The 15,452-nt window shown below is 39.9% G+C and overlaps 1 protein-coding gene across 2 annotated transcripts in view; it reads left to right on the top strand.

Annotated features, from left to right (window-relative positions):
- The window catches only part of PELI2 (pellino E3 ubiquitin protein ligase family member 2), a 221,361-nt gene that overhangs the window by 53,478 nt on the left and 152,431 nt on the right, over nucleotides 1–15,452 (top strand). The gene's annotated exons all lie outside the window — the stretch shown is intronic.

Below are 15,452 nucleotides of genomic sequence, written 5' to 3'. Positions count from 1 at the left end.
TATGTTTCGCAGCATCCCTGGCCTCTGCCCGCTAGATGCCCGTAGCACCTCAACGCCCCCACCCCCAACTGCCACCACCATCGACACAACCAAAAGTAGCTCCAGAGCTTGCCACATGTTCCCTCCCCTCCCCCCTCCCCTCCCCCTCCCCTCCCCCACCCTCCCCTCCCCCCTCCCCTCCCCTGCCCTCCCCTGCCCTCCCCCCTCCCTTCCCCCTCCCCCACCGTCCCCTCCCCTGCCCGCCCCTCCCCTCCCACCCCACCCCTCCCTTCTGTCCCCCAGTCCTCACCCCATAATAAACCACTGATTTAGGATATAGTGGAATCAGCATATTATCAATTTAGAATAGTTATGGTTGAAAGATAAATGATGTTCTTTATCCTGAAGAGAGTTTTTATGTTAAATTTTGATATAAACCTCACTAAGATTTGCTGTTTTCCTTCTGTCACTTAAGGAGTGGGTGTTTTCACATAATCTGCATGTACATGGAATTGAATTTGTGTAATTATTAGAAAGATTGGAAGTAAACAGAGCTAAGTGCTATAAGAAGTCTGTGATACATATTTCCTCTTGTAAGTTTGAAGTATATAAAATGTTCATTTTTCAATGATTATTTCATTTGTTTTTTGATATGTAAGTGGAGGGGAACCCTGAATTTCCATTCTGGCTGATATAGTCTATTAGATTATCTTTTAATTAAATACATTACTTAATGTGTAATATAGTTTCCTTTTTATAAAATAATTATATTTACCTGAGGTATTTCATATGGAGCACTGGCTCTACATGTTTATTTATCATAATAGGTTTGGACCATGTGGAATAAATAAGAGACTTGCTTCCCATTTTTTACTGAAAACCCATGGTTCAAAGAGAAATGAATAGCTTCATGGAAGCATATGTGGTATTTATACTCAGTCTTAGCAACAGATCACCTTTGTTAACGTTTTTATAAAAAGTTCCTGTTGTTCTTTCTGAAGCAGTGCCACGGAAAAAGTTTGTGAGAATGTGCCAATTCAGATTGTCTTGTATTAGGGAGGGAATGGTTAGATGAGAAGGTATCAAACACCAAGGAAACAGGAAAGAATAATACACAGTGGCCAAGTTTTAGGCTAGAAAAAGGGAAATAAAGTGAAAGTTTTAGGAAGGAAAGGAGACTTGATAGGGTAAACAAAAAATCAGCCTTACAAAGATTCTGAGAAAAGGAGGAAGTGAAATGGCAACAGAATCTTGGAAGGTCAAGGAAGTATGAGAAATGTTTTATAGTCCAAAAATATTTAGAGGGGAAGGATACCAAGACAAATGTTTTTAAGCATGTGATGATGCCAAAAATATTGTGATATTATAGACGAGGTCTTTATAATTTTGTCTATATGTTGGTATTTATCTTTCCTTTCTCTGGCTCTGTACCTTTTTACATTTACTTCTTTTTTTTAATCCAAATTTTATATTAATACAATGGCTTCAGATATTTTTAAAAAATTTATAGAACTCTTCCGTTACACAGTCTTCATGTTACAATAGAATATGAAATATATCTTCCAATAGCTACTATTAGAAGATCATGGCTCTTCCATACTCATTAGCCACCTCCATCTGCTCCAGTTTTAGCTTTTTCTATTTTACCTTTATACCTAGATTTTATTTGACGTTATTTGGATTATAAGTCTTTTGGAAGCTGTCTGTCTAAATCTGTTTAAAAAAAAAATCGCTGAGAGTAGTATAGTAGGGACAATTGGGTTTTGGTCTTTTTTCTTTTCTTTTAAATTAATTAATTAATTAATCTTATTTTTGGCTGTGTTGGTTCTTCGTTTCTGTGTGAGGGCTTTCTCTAATTGTGGCTAGCGGGGGCCACTCTTCATCGCGGTGCGCGGGCCTCTCACTGTCATGGCCTCTCTTGTTGCGGAGCACAGGCTCCAGACGCGCAGGCTCAGTAATTGTGGCTCACGGGCCCAGTTGCTCCGCGGCATGTGGGATCTTCCCAGACCAGGGCTCGAACACGTGTCCCCTGCATTGGCAGGCAGATTCTCAACCACTGAGCCACCAGGGAAGCCCTTGGTCTTTTTTAAAAAATAAATTTGTTTATTTTTGGCTGCGTTGGGTCTTCATTGCTGCGCACGGGCTTTCTGTAGTTGTGGTGAGCGAGGGCTACTCTTCATTGCGATGCGTGGGCTTCTCATTGCGGTGGCTTCTCTTGTTGCAGAGCACAGGCTCTAGAGGGCAGGCTCAGTAGTTGTGGTGCACAGGCTTAGTTGCTCCGTGGCACGTAGGATCTTCCCGGACCAGGGCTCGAACCCGTGTCCCCTGCACTGGCAGGCGGATTCTTAACCACTGTGCCACCAGGGAAGTCCCAGGTTTTGGTCTTATAGCCTGTAAAAAAAAAAAAAAAACATTCTCAGGGCCTCAGTTTCCTCATTTATAAAATGAGTTAGCTATGGCAGAAGCCATGTTAAATCAGGAAAGATACTTTGGTTATAAGCAACAGAAATGATTCTGGCTAAAACAAACAAAGCAAACATGGAGACATTATTAAAGGTTAGGGTAGGCACAGCTCTCAGAATCGGGGGAAAATTTGAGTAACCAGGTTTTGTGAGAGAAGAGAACCAGAGTATCCACAGGAGTTAACATAGATATTCTTTCCAGGGTGTTCTAAAGTGGCTCCAACTACCTTCAGTCACTTTGAAAGGTTTTTAATTTTCAGGAAAGAGAATCTGATAGGCCCATACAGGGTCAGTCAACCATGTCCAAGGGAGATGAATGGACCAGACATATTTATTGTGAGCTGATCACCTACCCCATATCGCCTTTCTCTTATTTATCTTGGTACCTGTATGTTGGGGGCCTTGTGCATAGTATGTCATCCTAGCTGAACCTAGCACCTTAGTCACAGATCCCTCCCTCCTCCTGTTCCGCCTCAAACTCCCATCCCTGGACCGTGTTGCCCTGCCACTCCTGCTGCCACCTGCTCTGCTGGCCCGCTAGACAAAGTCTCTTAGGTATTTAACCTTTTCTTCAAATGCTCCTTCTACTACCTCACCTTAACTGAATCCTGGTTTTTCACTAATATGTTCTTTTTCCATCTTTTCCAGTTCATGGCATTAGAAATGATTTCATTTTGTTTCCATTTCAGTCTCTTCTTTTGTAACCCTACATTATTCATCTAAGCTGTCTCTTCCCCTGCTCCTCCTGCCCTCACTGACCTGTAGATCACCCTTCTGCGTGTTTCGGTGACTCCGACCCCAGCTTAGTCTCTGTGACTCCCCAGGCTGTATTCAACGGAACACGAGCATCCATGGTGCATAGTGCTGTAACTCTTTCAGTTTCAAGGACTGTCACTTCTGTTCCACATTTCCCACAGATATAGTGGACCTTATAGCCCATTGCCACTTGTAAATCACCATAACCTCTAGTTCACTCCACTCGTGTACACATATACTCTCCTTATCAGATTTCATCAGAGCATCCAGCCCTTTAGCCTGTCCTTATTTGCCACAGTTGTTAGCCCACTTGGCTCTTCCAGTTATGTGTTAACTTCGCCCCAGATTCCCTTTCTCACCCTTCTTTGTGCGTCCCTAGCTCTGGGCCCTTCCCAGGCCCTGCCGGATTGTTTTTCTCATCTTCCTTCTCTCTCACCCTATTTCCCATCAGAAGGCCAGGGTGTGTGGTAGTACTTGGCAAAGGCTGTTTGACCGGAACCAGCAGTGCTTTCCTGTGAAATTTGTGATTCTGCAGTATTGGTAATGAAAGGGTCATCTTTGACTGGAGTTGTGCAAGTGAGCTCTGGAAGGGTGGGGTGATTACCACTGTTAGAATTGGAGTGCTTGGCCTTGACTATGCTTTTTTTCCCTCTGCCCCAGTCATTCCTTCTGCGCCACAGTCTGGGGGCAGACCAGGGAGACCCCTTTGCTGATGGCAGTGGCAGCTGGGAAATGGGCCCTGTTAGTCTTCCATGCGTCCCCGTGTCCAAGCTAAGTCAGATGAGGGTGGCAAGTATGTGCCACTGTTGTGTAATTGCTATTTGTGTAATCACGATTTGTGTAATCTTCATTTGTGTACATATTTGCTCTTGAAATAGTAATACTCAAAGATATTTCTCCTGCTATATAAGGTGTTAAAAGAAAAACCTGAAGCCCTGTTTTACTTTTAGCAGGTCTATTACACAGATATAGGGCATTTAGCAATTTATTCATCCATGTATATTTATCTAGTCCTTTTCTGTGGCCAGCCATCATGCTAGGTATTGGATGTACTACAGGGACCAAAACATGTCCGCGTGGAGCTAATCGTCTCGTGAGTAGGCAAACAATAAGTAATCACGTGGATACACATTTATCTGAATATTTTGAAAAGCATGGTGCGGAAAAAGAATAAGGCGCTATGAGAAGAGGAGGCACAGAGTTTAGTCTGGGTGGATGGGGGAGGATCTCTGAGGAAGTGGCCTGTGAGCTGCGAGCTGAAGGGTAAAGAGGAGTTAGCCAGGCGAGCAGGGAGGTCTAGAGCTCTCGGGGTCCTGGTTGGAGAATTTGGATTTTTTTCCAAGGGGAAACATTGAAGGGTGTTTAGCAGAGGGAGTGGCAGAATATGACTGAGAATTTAAGTCCATTTATGCTTGTTCATTTACTTTTTAATGATGTGGGGCAACGATTTTGCTCTTACTTAACCTGTAAACAGTAGATGGTTGTGGTGGGGATGGTGATGGTGCCTGATGAGTAAATATTTTGCTGGTAACGTGGTTTAAATTTAGCAACATTACTGTGGAAAACTCTTCATCATGGTTTTCCCTTCTTAGATTGTGCTTTATGGAAATCTCCTTTTTTGGGTATTTTTACTTTAAAAAAGTAATTGAATATCGCTTTGTTCCAGTTGGCATTATTTCAGAATGGAAAATATCAGTGGTCTAGGAGTGATAGTTCAGAGAAAAACTGGGGCTATTTAATGTGGTTGTTACAACCAGGACTGCTCTTAAGCTGTTCGCACTGCGATGGTTCTACTGGTTGACAAGATATTAAAACTCTTCCTTATCAGTTAGTGAATAATGTAATAGTAACTGTGAGAAGTGGTAAAAACTAATAATACAAATTTCAGTGTGAACTCATTAGTTCAAGCTAATTTTCTAGGCTTTAGTGGGGTCTATTTTTGCAGCACTCACTGTCTGTCTGTCCAGCCTGTCTCTTAGAGACAGCGGTGGCATATCTCCACTGCACGTTCATTGTGAAGCTGGAGCCTTCTGTTCTTGCAAAGAATCATCTGTTTATCATTATCCTCAGATTTTTAAATTGCTATAGCTTTTTTTTTTCTTTTTAACATCTTTATTGGAGTATAATTGCTTTACAATGGTGTGCTAGTTTCTGCTTTATAACAAAGTGAATCAGTTATACAAATACATATGTTCCCATATCTCTTCCCTCTTGCATCTCTCTCCCTCCCACCCTCCCTATCCCACCCCTCTAGGTGGTCACAAAGCACAGAGCTGATCTCCCTGTGCTATGCGGCTGCTTCCCACTAGCTATCTATTTTACGTTTGGTAGTGTATATATGTCCATGCCAATCTCACTTTGTCGCAGCTTACCCTTCCCCCTCCCCGTATCCTCAAGTCCATTCTCTAGTAGGTCTGCACCTTTATTCCCGACTTGCCCCTAGGTTCTTCGTGACCATTTGTTTTTTTTTTTTTTAGATTCCATATATATGTGTTAGCATATGGTATTTGTTTTTCTCTTTCTGACTTACTTCACTCTGTATGAGAGTCTCTAGGTCCATCCACCTCACTACAAATAACTGTTTCGTTCCTTTTTATGGCTGACTAATATTCCATTGTATATATGTGCCACATCTTCTTTATCCATTCATCTGTTGATGGACACTTCGGTTGCTTCCATGTCCTGGCTATTGTAAATAGAGCTGCAATGAACATTTTGGTACATGACTCTTTTTGAATGATGGTTTTCTCAGGGTATATGCCCAGTAGTGGGATAGCTGGGTCGTATGGTAGTTCTATTTGTGTTTTTTAAGGAACATCCATACTGTTTTCCATACTGGCTGTATCAATTTACATTCCCACCAACAGTGCAAGAGGGTTCCCTTTTCTCCACACCCTCTCCAGCATTTATTGTTTGTAGATTTTTTGATGATGGCCATTCTGACTGGTGTGAGATGATATCTCATTGTAGTTTTGATTTGCGTTTCTCTAATGATTAATGATGTTGAGCATTCTTTCATGTGTTTCTTGGCAATCTGTATATCCTCTTTGGAGAAATGTCTATATAGGTCTTCTGCCCATTTTTGGATTGGGTTGTTTGTTTTTTTAATATTGAGCTGCATGAGCTGCTTGAAAATTTTGGAGATTAATCCTTTGTCAGTTGCTTCGTTTGCAAATATTTTCTCCCATTCAGAGGGTTGTCTTTTCATCTTGTTTATGGTTTCCTTTGCTGGGCAAAAGGTTTTAAGTTTCATTAGGTCCCATTTGTTTGTTTTTATTTTTATTTCCATTTCTCTAGGAGGTGGGTCAAAAAGGATCTTGCTGTGATTTATGTCATAGAGTGTTCTGCCTATGTTTTCCTCTAAGAGTTTGATGGTGTCTGGCCTTACATTTAGGTCTTTAATCCATTTTGAGTTTATTTTTGTGTATGGTGTTAGGAAGTGTTCTAATTTCATTCTTTTACATGTACCTGTCCAGTTTTCCCAGCACCACTTATTGAAGAGGCTGTCTTTTCTCCACTGTATATTCTTGCCTCCTTTATCAAAGATAAGGTGACCATATGTGCGTGGGTTTATCTCTGGGCTTTCTGTCCTCTTCCATTGATCTATATTTCTGTTTCTGTGTCAGTACCCTACTATCTTGATTACTGTAGCTTTGTAGTATAGTCTGAAGTCCAGGAGCCTGATTCCTCCAGCTCAATTTTTCTTTCTCAAGACTGCTTTGGCTGTTCGGGGTCTTTTGTGTTTCCATACAAATTGTGAAATTTTTTGTTCTAGTTCTGTGAAAAATGCCAGTGGTAGTTTGATAGGGATTGCATTGAGTCTGTAGATTGCTTTGAGTAGTAGAGTCAGTTTCACACTGTTGATTCTTCCAATCCAAGAACACGGTATATGTCTCCATCTATTTGTATCATCTTTAATTTCTTTCATCAGTGTCTTATAATTTTCTGCATACAGGTCTCTTGTCTCCTTAGCTAGGCTTCTTCCTAGATATTTTATTCTTTTTGTTGCAGTGGTAAATGGGAGTGTTTTCTTAATTTCACTTTCAGATTTTTCATCATTAGTGTATAGGAATGCAAGAGATTTCTGTGCATTAATTTTGTATCCTGCTACTTTAGCAAATTAATTGATTAGTTCTAGCAGTTTTCTGGTAGCATCTTTAGGATTCTCTATGTATAGTATCATGTCATCTGCAAACAGTGACAGCTTTACTTCTTCTTTTCCGATTTGGATTCCTTTTATTTCTTTTTCTTCTCTGATTGCTGTGGCTAAAACTTCCAAAACTATGTTGAGTAATAGTGGTGAGAGTAGACAACCTTGTCTTGTTCCTGATCTTAGTGGATGGTTTCAGTTTTTCACCTTTGAGGACGATGTTGGCTGTGGGTTTGTCATATATGGCCTTTATTATGTTGAGGAAAGTTCCCTCTATGCCTACTTTCTAGAGGGTTTTTATCATAAATGGGTGTTGAATTTTGTCGAAAGCTTTCTCTGCATTATTGAGAGGATCATATGGTTTTTCTCCTTCAGTTTGTTAATGTGGTGTATCACATTGATTGATTTGCGAATATTGAAGAATCCTTTCATTCCTGGGATAAACCCCACTTGATCATAGTGTATGATCCTTTTAATATGCTGTTGGATTCTGTTTGCTAGTATTTTGTTGAGGATTTTTGCATCTATGTTCATCAGTGATATTGGCCTGTAGTTTTCTTTCTTTGTGACATCTTTGTCTGGTTTTGGTATCAGAGTGATGGTGGCCTCATAGAATGAGTTTGGGAGTGTTCCTCCCTCTGCCATATTTTGGAAGAGTTTAAGAAGGATAGGTGTTAGCTCTTCTCTAAATGTTTGATAGAATTCGCCTGCGAAGCCATCTGGTCCTGGGCTTTTGTTTGTTGGAAGGTTTTTAATCACAGTTTCAATTTCAGTGCTTGTGATTGGTCTGTTCATATTTTCTATTTCTTTCTGGTTCAGTCTCAGAAGTTTGTGCATTTCTAAGAATCTGTCCATTTCTTCCAGGTTGTCCATTTTATTGGCATAGAGTTGCTTGTAGTAATCTCTCATGATCGTTTGTATTTCTGCAGTGTCAGTTGTTACTTCTCCTTTTTCATTTCTAATTCTATTGATTTGAGTCTTCTCCCTGTTTTTCTTGATAAGTCTGGCTAATGGTTTATCAATTTTGTTTATCTTCTCAAAGAACCAGCTTTTAGTTTTATTGATCTTTGCTATCGTTTCCTTCATTTCTTTTTCATTTATTTCTGATCTGATCTTTAAGATTTCTTTCCTTCTGCTAACTTTGGGGTTCTTTTGTTCTTCTTTCTCTCATTGCTTTAGGTGTAAGGTTAGGTTGTTTATTTGAGATGTTTCGTGTTTCTTATGGTAGGCTTGTATTGCTATAAACTTCCCTCTTAGCACTGCTTTTGCTGCATCCCATAGGTTTTCAGTCGTCGTGTTTTCATTGTCATTTGTTTCTAGGTATTTTTTGATTTCCTCTTTGATTTCTTCAGTGATCTCTTGGTTATTAAGTAGTGTGTTGTTTAGCCTCCATGTGTTTGTATTTCTTACAGATTTTTTTCCTGTAATTGATATCTAGTCTCATAGCGTTGTGGTTGGAAAAGATACTTGATATGATTTCAATTTTCTTAAATTTACCAAGGCTTGATTTGTGACCCAAGATATGATCTATCCTGGAGAATGTTCCATGAGCACTTGAGAAGAATGTGTATTCTGTTGTTTTTGGATGGAATGTCTTATAAATATCAATTAAGTCCATCTTGTTTAATGTATCATTTAAAGCTTGTGTTTCCTTATGTATTTTCATTTTGGATGATCTGTCCATTGGTGAAAGTGGGGTGTTAAAATCCCCTACTATGATTGTGTTACTGTCGATTTCCCCTTTTATGGCTGTTAATATTTGTCTTATGTATTGAGGTGCTCCTATGTTGGATGTATAAATATTTACAATTGTTATATCTTCTTCTTGGATTGATCCCTTGATCATTATGTAGTGTCTTTCTTTGTCTCTTATAAAAGTCTTTATTTTAAAGTCTATTTTGTCTGATATGAGAATTGCTACTCCAGCTTTCTTTTGATTTCCATTTGCATGGAATATCTTTTTCCATCCCCTCACTTTCAGTCTGTATGTGTCCCTAGGTCTGAAGTGCGTCTCTTGTAGACAGCATATATACGGGTCTTGTTTTTGTATCCATTCAGCCAATCTATGTCTTTTGGTTGGAGCATTTAATCCATTTACATTTAAGGTAATTATTGATATATATGTTACTATTACCATTTTCTTAATTGTTTTGGGTTTATTATTATAGGCCTTTTCCTTCTCTTGTGTTTCCTGCCTAGAGAAGTTCCTTTAGCATTTGTTGTAAAGCTGGTTTGGTGGTGCTGAATTCTCTTAGCTTTTGCTTGTCTGTAAAAGTCTTAATTTCTCCGTCAAATCTGAATGAGGTCCTTGCTGGGTAGAGTAATCTTGGTTGTAGGTTTTTCTCCTTCCTCACTTTAAATATGTCCTGCCACTCCCTTCTGGCTTGCAGAGTTTCTGCTGAACAATCAGCTGTTAACCTTATGGGGATTCCCTTATGTGTTATTTGTTGTTTTTCCCTTGCTGCTTTTAATATTTGATCTTTGTATTTAATTTTTGATAGTTTGATTAATATGTGTCTTGGCGTGCTTCTCCTTGGATTTATCCTGTATGGGACTCTCTGTGCTTCCTGGACTTGATTAACTATTTCCTTTCCCATATTAGGGAAGTGTTCAACTATAATCTCTTCAAATATTTTCTCAGTCCCTTTCTTTTTCTGTTCTTCTTCTGGGACCCCTATAATTTGAATGTTGGTGCGTTTAATGTTGTCCCAGAGGTCTCTGAGACTGTCCTCAATTCTTTTATTCTTTTTTCTTCATTCTGCTCTGCAGTAGTTATTTCTACTATTTTTTCTTCCAGGTCACTTATCCTTTCTTCTGCCTCAGTTATTCTGCTATTGATCCATTCTAGAGAATTTCTGATTTCATTTATTGTGTTGTTCATCACTGTTTGTTTGCTCTTTAGTTCTTCTAGTTCCTTCTTAAATGTTTATTGTATTTTCTCCATTCTATTTTCAAGATTTTGGATCATCTTTACTATCATTATTCTGAATTCTTTTTCAGGTAGACTGCGTATTTCCTCTTCATTTGTTAGGTCTGGTGGGTTTTTGCCTTGGTCCTTCATCTGCTGTGTGTTTCTCTGTCTTCTCATTTTGCTTAACTTACTGTGTTTGGGGTCTCCTTTTCGCAGGCTGCAGATTTTTAGTTCCAGTTGTTTTTGGTGCCTGTCCCCAGTGTCGAAGGTTGGTTCAGTGGGTTGTGTAGGCTTCCTGGTGGAGGGGACTAGTGCCTGTGTTCTGGTGGATGAGGCTGGATCTTGTCTTTCTGGTGGGCAGGTCCACGTCTTGTGGTGTGTTTTGGGGTGTCTGTGGCCTTATTATGATTTTAGACAGCCTCTGTGCTAATGCATGTGGTTTTCTTCCTGTCTTGCTAGTTGTTTGGCATAGGGTGTCCTGCACTGTAGCTTGCTGGTCATTGAGTGGAGCTGGGTCTTGGCGTTGAAATGGAGATCTCTGGGAGATTTTCACCGTTTGATATTACGTGGAGCTGGGAGGTCTCTTGTGGACCAGTGTCCTGAACTTGGCTCTCCCACGTCAGTGGCATAGCCGTGACGCCTGGCTGGAGCACCAAGAGCCTGTCCTCCGCACGGCTCAGAATAAAAGGGAGGAAAAAAAGAAAGAAAGAAGAAGATAAAATAAAATAAAGTTATTAAAATAAAAAATAATTATTAAGAATAAAATTTCTTTAAGTAATAAAAAAAAAAAGGACAGAACCCTAGGATAAATGGTAAAAGCAAAGCTATACAGACAAAATTACACACAGAAGCATACACCTACACACTCACAAAAAGAGACAAAGGGAAAAAATATATGTATATCGTTGCTCCCAAAGTCCACCTCCTCAATTTGAGATGATTCGTTGTCTATTCAGGTATTCCACAGATGCAGGTACATCAGGTTGATTGTGGGGATTTAGTCTGCTGCTCCTGAGGCTGCTGGGAGATATTTCTCTTTCTCTTCTTTGTTCGCACAGCTTCGCACAGCTCCCGGGTTTGGCTTTGGATTTGGCCCCACCTCTGCGTGTAGGTCGCCTGAGGGTGTCTGTTCTTCCTCAGACAGGATGGGGTTAAAGGAGCAGCTGCTTCGGGGGCTCTGGCTCACTCAGGCCGGGGGGAGGGAAGGGTACGGATGCGGGGCGAGCCTTCGGCGGCAGAGGCCTGCGTGACGTTGCAGCAGCCCAAGGCACGCCGTGTGTTCTCCCGGGGAAGTCGTCCCTGGACCACGGGAGCCTGGCAGTGGTGGGCGGCACAGGCTCCCAGGAGGGGAGGTGTGGAGAGTGACCTGTGCTTGCACACGGGCTTCTTGGTGGCTGCAGTGGCAGCCTTAGCGTCTCATACCCGTCTCTGGGGTCCGCGCTGATAGCCGCGGCTCGCGCCCGTCTCTGGAGCTCCTTTAAGTGGCGCTGTTAATCCTCTCTCCTCGTGCACCAGGAAACAAAGAGGGAAGAAAAAGTCTCTTGCCTCTTCGGCGGCTCCAGACCTTTTCCTGGACTCCCTCCCAGCCAGCTGTGGCGCACTAGCCCCTTCAGGCTGTGTTCACGCCACCAACCCCAGTCCTCTCCCTGCGATCTGACCTCCGAGGCCCAAGCCTCAGCTCCCAGCACCCCCCACCGTGGGTGAGCAGACAAGCCTCTCGGGCTGGTGAGTGCTGGTTGGCACCTGTCCTCTGTGCAGGAATCTCTCTGCTTTGCCCTCCGCACCCCTGTGGCTGCGCTCTCCTCTGTGGCTCCGAAGCTTCCCCCCCCCCACCCCCGTCTCCACCAGTGAAGGGGCTTCTAGTGTGTGGAAACCTTTCCTCCTTCACAGCTGCCTCCCAGAGGTGCAGGTCCTGTCCCTATTCTGTTTTTTCTTTTTTCTTTTGCCCTACCCAGGTACATGGGGAGTTACTTGCCTTTTGGGAGGTCTGAGCTCTTCTGCCGGCATTCAGTAGGTGATCTGTAGGAGTTGTTCCACACGTAGATTTATTTCTGATGTATTTGTGGGGAGGAAGGTGATCTCCGTGTCTTACTCTTCCGCCGTCTTAAAGCTCCTCTCTCGGTACAGCTTTTAAATAGTTTTTATTTTGGCTTCTTTCATTGTTACCACACTACAATTCTTGAGTTAGTAGTGCCTGGTGTTTTGATATTTGTAAGTACAAGAATTAATTTTATTATTTTATTATAAATGAAGAGGCGGCAAAGTTTTATTCTTTTAGATATCATAAACATAAATATTCTGAATCTGTCAGAGAAGATAAAAAATGAATATTAGTAGAAAGTTGAAGTCCAGAATATCTCTTGATAATATACAGGAATACAAACCTAAAACAGATAATTTGTATTTCTAGGATGAAACAGTTTGATTATTTTGACAAAAAATATAAACATGAACAACCTTTTTTTTAATTTATTTTTTACTGAAGTATAGTTGAATTACAGTGTTGTGTTCATTACTACTGTACAGCAAATGAACAGCCTATCTTTATACCTCAAGGGACTAGCAAAAGAACAAACTAAGCCCAAAGTTAGTAGAAAAAGGGAATAATAAAGATCAGAGCAGAAATAAATGAACGAGACAAAAAAGACAATAGAAAAGGTTAATGAAACTAAGAGTTGTTTTTTTTGAAATGTAAACAAAATAGACAGATCTTTAGCTAGATTCAACAAGAAAAAAAGAGAGGGGACTCAAAATTAGAAATGAAAGAGATGTTACAACTGATACCACAGAAGTAAAAGGATCACAAGAGACTGGTATGAACAACCATACACCAGCAAATTGGTCAACCTAGGAGAAATAAATTCCTAAAAACATAAAACCTTCCAAGCCTGAATCATGGAGAAATAGAAAATCTGAACAGACCAATTACTAGTAAGGAGATTGGATCAGTAATCAAAAACCTCCCAACAAACAAAAGTCCAGGACCAGATGACTTCTGGTGAATTCCACCAAATGTTTAAAGATGAATTAATACCAATCCTTCTCAAATTCTTCCAAAAATTGAAGAGGAGGGGACACTTTCAAACTCATTTTATAAGGTTAGCATTACCCAAATACCAAAACCAGACAAGGACACTACAAGCAAAGGAAAATACATGCCAATATTCCTGATTAACATAGAAGCAAAAATCCTCAACAAAATTTTTTTTTAATAAAGGGAATTTCTTATAGAGAACTGACTGTACATTTGCCAGAGGTGCAGAAGGAGAAGTAGAGGTCCTGGAGGAGTAAAGAGGAAGAAGGGGTGATACCTAAGGATTAGAAGCTGCTAACATCCCTGAGTTGAAACCCATTACAGCATCTGTTGCAGTTCTATTGGAAAAGCTATCTCAGTTGGTTCTGGATACATCAAAAGGTGCTTTTTTTTTTGTGATCTTTATCATATATCAAGTCTTTTTTTTTTTTTAACTTTTTATCTTATATTGGAGTGGAAGGGTAGCGGGAGGGATAGTTAGGGAGTTTGGGATTGACATGTACACACTGCTATATTTAAAAGGGATAACCAACAAGGACCTACTGTATAGCACAAGGAACTCTACTCAATATCATGTAACAACCTAAATGGGAAAATAATTTGAAAAAGAATAGATGCATGTATATGTATAACTGAATCACTTTGCTGTACACCTGAAACTAACACAACATTGTTGATCAACTATACTCCAATATAAAATAAAAAGTCAACAAAAGTTTAACCAAATTTAACAGTACATTAAAAGGATCATACACCATGATCAAGAGAGATTTATTCCAAGGATGCAAGGATGGTTCAACACCTGCAGATCAATCAGTGTGATACACCACATTAACAATATGAGGGATAAAAACCATGTGTTCATCTCAATAAGTGCAAAAAAAGCATTTGACAAAAAATGCAACATCCATTTATGATTTTTTAAAAAACCCAACAAACTGAGTACAGAGGGAATGTACCTCAACATAATAAAGGCCATATATGATAAGCCCATAGCTTGTTCTGTAAGATCAGGAGCAAGACAAGGATGCCCACTCTGGCCAATTTTATTCAACATAGAACTGGAAGTGAAGTCCTAGCCAGAGCAATTAGGGGGAGAAGAAGAAAAAGAAAGAAAGAAAGGAAGGGAGGGAGGGAAGGAGGAATGAAGGAAGAAAGGAAGGAAGGAAGAGGGAGGGAAGAAAGAAAGAAAAGAAAAGAAAGAAAGGGCATCCAAACTGGAAAGGAAGAAGTAAAATTGTCTCTATTTGCAGATGACTTGAAATTGCATATAGAAAACCCTAGAGATTCCACCAAAAAACTTTTAGAACTAATAAATGAATTCAGTAAATTTGTAGGGTACAAAAGTCAATGTACAAAATTCAGTAATGAATTACCAGAGTAATGAAGAAAAAAATCGCATTTACAGTTGCATCAAAAAGAATAAAATACCTCAGAATAAATTTAACTAAGGAGGTGAAAGATCTATACGGTAAAAACAAAAGTCTTTGATGAAAGAAATTGAAAAAGACACAAATAAATAGAAAGATATTCTGTGCTCATGGATTGGAAGAATCAATACTGTTAAAATGTTCGTACTACCCAAAGCAATCTACAGATTCAATGCAATCTCTATGAAAATTTCAGTAGCATTTTTCACAAATATAGAACAAACTATCCTAAAATTTATATGGACTTACACAAGACCCCAAATAGCCAAAGCAACCGTAAGAAAGAACAACAAAACTGGAGGTATCACATTGCCTGATTTCAGACTATATTACAAAGTAATTACATAGTAATCAAAACAGTTTGGTATTGGCATAAAAACAGATACATAGATCAATGTAATAGAATAGAGAACCCAGAAATAAACCCATACATATATGGTCAATTTATGACGAAGGAGCCAAGAATACTCCAAGGGGAAACGATGGTCTCTTCAGTAAATGGTGTTGGAAAAATTGGACATTCACATGCAAAAGAATGAAACCAGGCCACATACACAAAAATCAACTTAATGGATTAAAGATTTGAATATAAGACCTGAAACCATAAAACTCCTAGAAGAAACTCCTAGAAGAAGGCAGCTTTTTGAGATTAGTCTTGGTGATGATTTCTCGGATTTGACACCAAAAGCAAAGGCAATAAAAGCAAAAATAAACAAGTGGGTTTATACCA

This window comes from Balaenoptera borealis (assembly GCF_965194805.1).
Source record: "Balaenoptera borealis genome assembly, chromosome: 3".
NCBI classification, from domain to species: Eukaryota; Metazoa; Chordata; class Mammalia; order Artiodactyla; family Balaenopteridae; genus Balaenoptera; species Balaenoptera borealis.
Note: the sequence above shows the minus strand (reverse complement) of the source record. Positions and strands in the feature narration are given on the sequence as shown.